This window comes from Myotis lucifugus, unplaced genomic scaffold (genome assembly GCF_000147115.1).
Source record: "Myotis lucifugus unplaced genomic scaffold, Myoluc2.0 scaffold_37, whole genome shotgun sequence".
Classification (NCBI taxonomy): Eukaryota; Metazoa; Chordata; class Mammalia; order Chiroptera; family Vespertilionidae; genus Myotis; species Myotis lucifugus.
In genome coordinates this window covers 7,765,676-7,774,666 of record NW_005871085.1, presented here as the reverse complement: position 1 = coordinate 7,774,666, position 8,991 = coordinate 7,765,676, and the positions used below count along the sequence as shown (strand labels likewise).

At 51.5% G+C, this 8,991-nt stretch overlaps 1 non-coding gene across 1 annotated transcript; it reads right to left on the bottom strand.

The window, feature by feature from the left end:
* Positions 1-8,623: 8,623 nt before the first annotated feature.
* Positions 8,624-8,730, bottom strand: LOC111825728. The gene has a single exon (XR_002828928.1). It is a non-coding gene; the product is annotated as a U6 spliceosomal RNA (small nuclear RNA).
* Between the last annotated feature and the right edge of the window lie 261 nt (positions 8,731-8,991).

Below are 8,991 nucleotides of genomic sequence, written 5' to 3'. Positions count from 1 at the left end.
TGTAATTTGCAACAAGCTGGTAAACACACCCTTGCTCCACTTGCAGAAAAGTCTCATGTGCCTGCAAGGAAGCCGTTGGGAGAAAACAGCAATAGCGGGTCAGAGACCAGAACACTGCGGGCCAGGTCCTGGCTAAATGTTGGCTCCTCTCCCTACCCCTGGCCTCCCAGCACCTGCCATCTCCAAGTTCAGGGGTGGTGTGTGGTTTCTCCCAGCCTGGTCCTCCATGGCCAGGCCATGCTGCTGGCATTCGGGGCAGGCTGCCAAGCTCTCCCTGTGCAGGGTTTCTCGCTGGGGTCTTACTGGGAGGCTCTGAGGCCATTTTGGACTCTGTGGTAGATTTTAGGCCGCCTTCTCTCCCTAGTCTGAGGGGATTCCAGGGAGCTTTGCCCCCTCCTCCTGGTCTCTAGGGGGCAGTGGTGTTCAACAACACCATTGAACGTGGCTTCTCTTAAAGCCAGGGAGGTCAGGCAGCTGGGGTTATGCCAGGTTACCACAGTGTCAGTCTGTCTACCTCACCCCACTGTCCCAGGCACCCCTTCTCCGCAGCCACCAGCTCTGCAGATCGTCTCTGAGCATGGCCCAGCACATTGTCTCCTCCCTCAGGAGTAACATCCCGGGAGGGGTCATGTGTTTGGCTGCCCCAGGCCCACCCTCCTCTTCCTTTGTGCAAGGGAAGCCTTGCCTCCCACCAGTACCCCCGTAAGAGGAAGAGATTTGGATGTTGGGTGGTTAAAAATGGAAAAATTCATTTCACCCCTCTGGACATAACAGCCAGTATGTGCTGCGCACTGCGCCAAGCAATTTGAATGGACAAGCTCACTGAGTCCTTACAACAGGCCTATAAGAAAGGGCTTCATGTTACAGATGAGAACTGAGGCTCAAGAAACCGAGTCACAAGTTCATGGTCACACAGCTAGAAAGCTACAGGATTGGGGGGCGGGGGCGTGGGTAGAGGTCAGACATGGTCCGTAAAGGCTCTGGTAGCTACATGTAAGCTCACCTGAGACAAGCCTCTCAGATTAGCTGGCTCGGCCCAGTCCCACCTCTAGCCTCCTCCCCTTCCTGGGTGCCCTGCTTTGTGTTGCTTCCAGGCCCACGACTCCCTTGGCACTCGTCTATCCAGGCTCCTGCCCCGACTTTCTCACCCACTCGGTCTGTGCAGGGCCCCTCCCTTAACTACCTCTGGTTCACAGAAGTATGTGGTCCGAGTCGGAAATGCACCACGATGCCAAATGCCAGGGCTGATTCTACATGATAAATCCCCCCATTGCATATAAAAAACTGTTTGTCCTTAGGAGAATCTATTCCAGAATCTGAATCACTGAGTGAAAAAGCATATTCACCTTTATAAATCCAATGTATCTAATTTTAAAATGTGTCTTGTCAGTCAGTGATAGCAGCCTGGTAGGAATAGAGTTTGACATTAAGAAATTTCTATTACTTTAAAAAATAGGCATGCTTGGAATCCGGTCCATGGCACCTGATCAATATCTGCTGCATTACGGAATGAGAACCAAGACCTGTCATTCTGGTAATTGCAGCCTTTCTTGAAAGATTGACATTCTCTTTGTGGGCATGTTACAAACAAAGCTCCATTTTCAGCCTTAAAATGTCCTAATTTTTCAGCTCTCTATTTATCTCCCCACTTCTTGCCTCCTTTCACATTACTGATTACCTCCACTTGCACTGTTGGGAAAGGGCTTTCTTCCTTTAGAAGTAATTGTAGTGACCCCTCCCCCACCCCCACGCACAGCACGAGCCCATTCTTCCTGTGCCACACCGTTACTGAAACCTGAGCACCAGGCGGGAACATGCGTGCGTGTCAGTCTGTCTTCTTCGGTGTATCCCATATCCCGCTGTGATCTCTCAGCAAGACATAATAATTATCCACAATTGTAGTGGGCACGACAGTCAGACAAAGTCTGAACATTAAACCCATCCCTCTAAAGACAAAATAGAGCCGTGCGCTATGTCGTCTGCAGTCCCAGATTGTGGTCGACTCCGAGTAAAGTTTCTACAATGACAGCGGGCCAACACTTCAGAAATAAAATTGTTTTGAATAAAAATTTAGGATTTAAGACTCCAGGAGTGATGCAAAAAGGAAGGGAAGGCCTCAAAACACCGTTCCCTAAATCGGAATGATGGAATTCTTTCCCACCAGCTTGATCCTTTCCCGAAGGCGGCGAACAGGACTGCATCCAGTCACCCTCAAACATCTCATCAGTCTCCTGCCACAGAAATGAATCAATGCCACATCCAGGCCCTAATCCTGCTTCGCCCTCAGCCAGAGCACCTGCCAGGCTGCATTAGGAATGAGTGATGCCGGCACAGATGGAAATCTCCTGCGCTGGGGGGCCGTGGGAGGCGAGCAGGAGCCCCCCAGCCAAAGTCTGCCTCTCCTCCCAGACACAGCGGCTCACACCCCCTCCGGCTTGGATCTGTCATACCCCGTTGTCAGCAGCAGAGCGAGGGGGCAGATGTGCGTGTGGACAGACGGCTGAGATGCTGCCCCACCGGGCGGCTGCTGGGCGAGTTTCTGCAGAGGGTGACAGTCCCTGACGCTGTTGTGTAGAGGACTCGCCTCTCCCAGTGGTTTCCCTACACTCCCCAAGGCTGCCTCTCACCCGGCGTTCCCTGCGGGTAGATGGCGGGCCTCGGTGAACTGGGCATCTGGTGCCTCCATGGAGCCTCTGTGACACAGCAGCAGTGATCTCTCTCCGCCTGGACAGGTGGACGAGAGTCTCCTGCAGCCCCTGGGCCTCCCTGTGGGACAAACAGACCTGGGCTCAGGCAGCGGTGGGTTCAGATCCCAGCACAGCCGCCCGGGCAAGTTCCCTACCTTCTCCGAGCCTCGATTTCCTCACAGGAAAAGTGGGGATGATACCACTCAGCTCAGAGGTGGTGCGAGGCCCAGCTGTGCACACGGACAGCACCTAGCGTGGCACCTGGCACAGCCTCGGTGTCCTGTGTACTGGACTCGATTGGCAAGGCCTCCAAGAAGGCCACCAGGGTGGTGGTGAAGGGACTGTTGCGATCAGAAACAGGAAGAAAGGCTTCTGACCCCCGGTTCTCAGTGACCTCTCCCTTCACTGGGCTCCCCAACAGTCTGACCCTCCCAGGCAGGCCCTCGCGCGTGGGCCCCAACTCCCTCGTGGTCTACTTAGTTCCTAAGAGAACTTGCAATCTACCCAATGACCATGTCTCTTAAAGCCCCTCTCCTTTTGTGCATGCCCCTTCCACGGTTGGCATTCATGGCTTCAAAGAGCCGGAAGGGGCCGTCCTGATCGCCTGGGTCCAGGATGGGTAGCAAGGGCCATGGCAGGTTCTGTGTGGTATCTCTGGACTCCTGTCCCAGTGCTCCTCCTGTTCTCCACGCTGCCCTGGGCATGCGTGTCCTGAGGTACGGATGCCCAGGAAAACACTGTTCAGGTGTGCTGCCCCCGCTGCCCCAGCAACACTGCCAGCCTTGCCCAGGAAGGAAGGTGGGTGGCAGCTGTTTTGGGGGTGTGGCCCCTGTTGGCGGAGGAGCCCCCTAGAAGGTTGAACACACGTTGTCCTGGCACCCACAGTTGCTGCTGGAGACTTCCCTCACAGGAGCACCGTTTCTGGCTTTCTTCAGATCCTGCGACATTTATAGCCTGTGAGCGCATTCTGGCCTCCCTCCTCTCCTCACCAGGCCCAGCCCTGCTGCCCAATCCTTCCCCTCACCCATCTGGCAAATGCCACCCAAGGTCAGTCCAACCATCCCCCCTCCTACCCAGGCTGCTGAGCACTGCTGGGCTGTTCAGAACTGTCATTCCCTGTCCCACCCGAAGTCCAGCTCAACCCCTCACTCCTCTCCTGAACCCCCTGCCCACTGCCCTCTCCCCTGGTTCCAACTCCCCTGGGAAATCTCGACCTCTGTGCGTTCTCTTTTCTAAGCAGGTCTTGACAGGCTGCCTTCTCTTGGCTCCTAGGGTCACAATCACCTTGGTTCAGAGCACACTCACCTTTGGCCCTGGTTCCTATACTAGCCTCCATGGGCACCCTGCCCCAGCCTCCCCCTCCCCCACCCTCCCCCTATATTGAGTGGGTTATCTGTCCAAGCCAGATGTTTCTCCCCATCCATGACTCAGGGCTCGCCTGTCCTGGGTGGACTCTGCCCCTGACCCTCTGTGATCTGGTCTCTGCCAACCACGCTAGTCCTCCCTCTCTACCCCTCTGACCTCCTGGGGCCATCTCCGTGCAGTTCCCCGGCCTGGCGGGCCTACCTCCCCTCCCAGGCCCCTCCTCAACTGGCTGACTCCTTGCCATCCTTCCAGACCCAGCTCCTGCATCTCCACCTCCCAGAGCCACCTGCAATCTCTAGGGTTAAGATTACAGCCCTTGATCGTCTCTCTGAATCACAAGGTGCTACTGTCATCTGTTTACACATCTGTCTCCCACATAGCTGGGGTGTTCTTCCAGGACAGGGCACCTGCTGGGCGGTCAGCAGCTGACTTGTGATGGATGGAGCTCAGGCTGGAATGTGACATCCAGTGCCTCTGGGCTGGCCAGGAGGAGTAACGTTTTCTGTTCATGTGGAAGGCCTTACCCCCAATTCATCTTCGGTGCCTCTTCAATGTTGATGGCAGGAGCAGGGCTCCAGGGTCAGGCAGTCTCGGCTCCAAAGACTGACTCAAGGACTTACTAGTTCTTAGGACTTTGGGGCAAGACACTAACCTCTCTGAGCCTTAGATTTCCTGCACGTGAAATGGAGATGATAATGCCTCCCTCATTACAGTGCTGAAAAAGATGAGGTGATTCAAATAAGGACCTGGCAGGTCCGCCCACAGCAGACATTTAAAAGTGGGAGCTGTTATTCCAGTGGGCTCTTTAGTAAACATATATTAAATTAAATGGGACAGAACTGAGATGATAAGATGCGCTATCATATTAGCTGCAGGAACAAAAGCCGGGGGTGGGGGGGTGGAATGTGCACTGGAATAGAAGCAAAAAGACCCCAGTTCTACCTCGGCTGCCAAACAATGTCCTCATTGGTTCAAAGGGGGAAGGTTTGGTTTCCGTGGTAACAAGGGTCTCTCCCAGCTCACGGATCATCTGATCCTAAGAGTTTTTGATCCAACAATTCCATGAAGCTCTACTGAGGTTTTAGGTTTGCATCCAAAACTTAATTCCATCGAAGGGCAAACGACCAGTATTGGAAGGCCAAAGGCAGCAAGTCCTTACTTGCAATATTTGCAGCCACATGGGAAGGTGACTTTCCTTCTGAAGGGTGTAGAGGCAACAGTGCTCAAAATGACCACTTTGTGACTCCGGACAATGCTCAGCATCTCAGCAATATCCCTGTGAACGGCCGGCAGAAGCTTATGTCTGCAAAGTGCAGCCTTCTAGATGAACTGTGCAGGGAAACAGCCTTCAGACATCACAGTGTTTTCAAATATCATTATTACTGCTCTATAAATATCCGACGCCCACGGTGCATCAGGTGCCACATGGGAAATATTGGATTCGGTTGGAGGTTTTCTTGAAAGACACATAACAGTACCATATGCCAGTCATCTTGGATAATATTTACGTACATGCTGCAGAAGCAAAGATTAGCTGTGTCAATATGTATAGGAAAAACCCACAAAAGAAAGTCTGTGGGCTGTGTATTATCTGCACTTAGGATCAAAAGAATTTGCCGAAGTCTTCGCTTCTTTAAGAGCTATTTCACCCACAAAGTACAGCAAGGTTAGAGGAGTGAGGGATTAATACAGCAATAATTGGGGGGAAATTATCAGAGGTCCCTGGGGGCTCCTACGAGTAGTTCAGAGCCTCTGCAGCTAAAAGGAGCAGTTCCAGAGCTGTGCCTGGCAATTAACTCTTCTGTTTGCTTTTAACTAATGGGATTCAAACATAGTTCATTCCTTTTCAAGTGTCCTCACCAGCATCCCCAAGGGTAAATAGCTTGCAGGAAAAGAGTTTTGCTTGGGAGACATGGAAGAGGAAATATTCCCATAAATATGAGCACTGTGCCAGTAACCAGTCATCATTTTAATAAGTGGGTGGTATAGACTGAGTGGTGTCCCCTCCAAATTCACATGTTGAAGCCCTACCCCTCAATGTGATGGTATTTGGAGATGAGGACTTTACGAGGACATGAGGGTGGAGTTCTTGTGAGGGGATTAGTATCCTTGTAAGAAGAGAGGAGAGAACTTGCTTCCTCTCTCTCTGCTGTGAAGACACAGCAAGAAGGCAACCATCTGCAAGCCCGGAAGAGAGCCCTCACCAGAAAGGACCAGGCTGACAGCTGCTCTCAGACTTCCAGCCTCCAGAGCTATGTCTGTTGTTTAAGGCACCTGTCCATGGTATTTTGCTATGGCAGCCTAAGCAGATGAACACATTGGGGTTTGCACACCCTGAGCTTTCATGTTAGACAGGATAAGATCAGAATTTGGGGTTACATCTAGCATCCAAGTGGCCATGTCGGCAGTGGAAATACTGCCTTTGACCAGCTGGTGAGGCCTGACATCACTGTCTCCCTATTTTCTTGGTAGAGCTGCTCTTACTGACTGAAAGGATGTGTGACTATGCATTAGGGAATCAGTCCTGAGCTAAAAATGTTCCAATTATTTGGAGAACAGAGCAGTACTAAACAGCCGAAAGCCAACAAATGGTTGAAATTGAGAAGCAATATTGTGGAGCCCAGGCGGTGAAGGGCAAGAAAGGGAACAACTTTGTTTATTGTGAATTGCATTTCTCTTCACTGCGCAGTTCTATTTTTAATTGCAAAGTGTCTGGTTGAGCAGTTATTACTGAAATTTATTTTTGTAATAAAATCTCTTTGTGAGATCACAGTTTTGTTAACAGGGGCGTGAACTGGGTTTTTCTGTGGTAAATAAGATGTTGAAGTGCTTTTAAAATTAGGGGGGGAACCCCTCTATAGCCCATCCCAAATCTTAATATGACAGTTGGGCAGAGAAAAACAGTGAGCTAATGGGGTTGTCTAGGAACTCACAAGGCACTTGTCTTCAGCAGGCAGGGGGTGCGGCTGGCTCCAGGAGCCTGGTGTTCTGGGTTCAATTAGACCCCAAATAGCTGTGTGACCTGGAGCAAGTCACTTCCCTTCTCTGGGCCTCAATGGCCTCATCTGTTTAAAAACAGAACAAAAATATAAGGAGGCTAACTGTTTCTGCTCTGACATTGTCCTCAGGAATGTGGCTTCACTCAACAGCAAGCAGCTCTGAAAGATGACTTCCCAGACCCGGCAGGAAGTGAAGGGTTAGGGACAGAATTGAAACCCAAGTGTGGAAGCCCCATTTTGTCACCACTGTTACCCTGCCCTTTGTAGGACATCAGCGCCAGCCTTTTACATCATGTTGGTGGCCAAGGGTGGTCCAAAGCTATGTGTGGGAAGCTCCAGGTCATGGGAGGAAGGGCCCAGGCCAAGGCAAGGGACCTGGCATGGGAGTGGCCTGGGGAAAGGACGTTCATCCCCCTAGACTGACTTCCTGGGCTCTGGATGAGGTCTCTCTGCTCCTGAAAGGGCTGGGCAGGTGCCAGGTGGAGTCCCCAGCCCTGCGCACTGACTCTCCCCACCCCAACCTGAGTGAGCTCATGGGGGCCATAGAGGCCCACCCTCGAAGCAGACGAGGCTCCAGCTGCCCTCCTGCCAGCAGGCTGGGGAATGTTGGGGTTTGGGGGATGTATTAAGTTGTTAGGGCTCCCATAACAAGGAACCACAGACTGTGTGGCTTAAACAACAGAAATTTATTTTCTCACAATTCTGGAGGCTACAAGTCCAAGATCAAGGTGTCAGTCAGCAAGTTTGGTTTCTTCTGAGGCCTGTCTCCTTGGCTTACAGACGGCCGGCCACCTTCTGTTTTCACATGGTCTTCCCTCTGTCTGTCTGTGTCCAAATATCCTCCTCTTATAACGTGGGTTAGGGCTCACCCAAATGACCTGTTTTAATTGGAACACCTCTTAAAGACCTTACCTCCAAGTAAAGTCATATTCTGAGGTCCTGGGGGTTAGGACTTCAGCACGTGAATTTTGGCCTATAAAAGGGGCATGCTGATGCTTTATTTTGATGGGACCATGTGTTAGTATCCTAAGGATGTCCTAACAAGTGAGCACAGAGTGGGTAGCTTAAAAAACCAAGACTGGTTTGGTCCATAGTTCTGGAGGCTAGAAGCCCCAAATCCAAGTGTAGGAGGGCCAGGCTCTCTCTCCAAAGGCTCTTGGCAGGTTCCTTCTTAGCCTCTCCCAGCTTCTGGGGTTTCCTGGCAATGCTTGGCATTCCTTGGCTGGTAGCCATATCATCCCAATCTCTGCCTCCATCTGCACATGCGTCCTCCTCTTTGTGCCCCTGTGTGCAAACTTCCTTCTTCTTATAAGCCCCTCCATGCAATATGACCTCGAGTAACTTGATTACATCTGCAAAGACCCTATTTCCAAATAAAGTCACATCCACAGGTGCTGGGATCTAGGGCTGGAGCATATCTTTTGGGGGGATACAATTCAACCCCCAACAGACCCATTCTCCTTACTCCCCTGCCTTCCTGCCCTCTGAGCTGCCCATGTACCATTATTTTGCTTAAAGGTTGAGAGAGCGTGCTAACCGGCTTTCCTTGCTCAGTGCCTTTTTTTTTCTTTAAAAAATAATATGGAACACTTGAATTTGCGGGTCACCCTTGCGCAGGGGCCATGCTAACCTACTCTGTATTGTTCCAATTTTAGTATACGTGCTGCCGTAGCAAGCATGCGCAATGCTTTTTTAAATGACTAACATCTTTCTGTTTCCTGCCCCTTTTCCCTCCCTCTTTCTTTCTTTTTTTCCCCTCCCCCTTCTCCCTGGACCTCTCTTGTTTTTGTCTCTCTGTTCTGCCTCTCACTCCCCCTCTCCCCTTACACCAGGTCCCCGGCCTCCTCCCCCTCCTTGCTGAGGCTGCTGCCCAGAGGACACCGTTTTTCCTCAGATGTGAAGGCCAGGAAGAACTAGAAAAATCCCGAATCTCTGCTTTG